The sequence below is a fragment of the Parus major genome, chromosome 1 (genome assembly GCF_001522545.3).
Source record: "Parus major isolate Abel chromosome 1, Parus_major1.1, whole genome shotgun sequence".
In the NCBI taxonomy this organism is placed as follows: Eukaryota; Metazoa; Chordata; class Aves; order Passeriformes; family Paridae; genus Parus; species Parus major.
Window position 1 is genome coordinate 925,503 of NC_031768.1, and position 1,647 is coordinate 927,149.

General features: G+C 46.9%; 1 protein-coding gene across 6 annotated transcripts in view; it reads right to left on the bottom strand.

Moving 5' to 3' along the window:
- ITSN1 (intersectin 1) overlaps positions 1–1,647 on the bottom strand; it is a 98,370-nt gene that overhangs the window by 36,016 nt on the left and 60,707 nt on the right. The window lies entirely within an intron of this gene.

The window sequence follows — 1,647 nt, forward strand, 5'->3', positions numbered from 1 at the left end:
CTGCCAGCAGAGCTGCTCCATCCCTCTGCTCATCCTGGAGCCTCCTCTGGGCTCTCTCCAGCAGCTCCAGCTGCTCCCTGGGCTGGTCCCAGGGCTGGGGCAGCTCTGCAGGTGGGGTCTCACCTCAGGGGGCTCGGGGCACAATCCCAATCCCTTTCCTGATCCCCACGCTGGGGCAGCCCAGGGCAGGGATGGATCCCAATCCCAGGACTCCTCAGAGGAGGTGCTGACAAATTCCTTTGCCTTGGGCCATTTGTTGTTACCCCCTGGAATTTGCATCCACCCTCCTCTTCGGTGCAAACCAATCCCTTATTCCTGCTTTTTTTGGGTCCCCCCCCTGTCTCTCAGCCCTTGGCAATCCCACAAATAAAGGCACTTTGTGCTTGACCGCTTCCTTGAGCTTTTCCTGCAGTGCAGAGCAAAATTTCCACTGCAGCAGAGATGGGGAAGGAGCAGGATGGGAGAGGGAAGGGCACAGCTGAGGGTGCATGGGGGGAAAAGGAATTAAAGCAGTGAGGTTGAATCATCCACACAGGGATCAGTCACCCCAGGCAGGCTCAGGAACTGCAATCAGCACACACAGAAGGAACAAACAGCACTGCAAAGGCAAATCTGGGCTGGGGAGATGCTCTAAAAAGAGCATCTGGGAGGTGATCCATGGGCTTACAGAAACCACTGGGATTCTTCAGGCAGAAGGGAAAAAAAAACAACCAAAAGGTTTTAGACCCATCCAATTAATGCCTCTTCAAGAGAGGATTTGAAGCTGTAATAATTCTAAAACTGCCTATGAGGATCCTCTGACCTCTGTTTATTCAACACAATTGAGTTCTCTATGCACACTCATGAAAAGATACTTTGAAGGGTAATTTAAACTTCATGAACTATCAGCTCTGGTTTCTTTTTCATCTAAAATACAACTCACATCTGGTTTTGCAGCACTGCACTGAAATTTGAAATACACTCCTTTGAATCTTTTTTTTAAGTTATATTGTTTCAATTTCCTTAAATTTTTACACCCACCATCCACAAATCCCAAAAACAATCCCAGATTATTTTTTTTTCCAAAATACAACCAGACTTTAAATGTACACCTAAGTAGTGAATTACAGTGTGTGGGAGGTTGTTTTCATTTATTCAGCTGTACTTCAGACCCACAGCTGACAACTCCTTAATTCTGTGGATCACAAAGAAGATTGATTCCAACTCCAACAATCAATAACTACCATTAGAATTCATTGCAGATTTTTCAGGGAAGAATATCTATTCCTGCCCAAAAGCTTGGTTGAGCTATAGCCAGGATTAAAATCAATCTAAACTTACAGTGGAAGAAATTGAAAGTACATTGAAAGGATAAGATAATTCAAAAGTGGCAGAATTAAAAAGCCAGAGCAATTGTGTAATCCATGGCACCAGACCCAGTGGTGCCACAGGCTCTTCCCAGCAGTCAGGCAGAGCAGAGCCCTCCCCAAATGGCAAATCCTTTCCCTTCCTGGATAAATCCTCCTCCTCCTCCTCCTCCTTCTCCTCCTCCCTGGTTCCCTCAGCCTGGGCTCAGGGTTCTGCCCAGGATCAAGTGCTGACACTCTTGGAAAGATCATTCCCAAGCTCTGGTAAAGGCCCAGCTCCTGTGACAGAATGAGCTCTGCA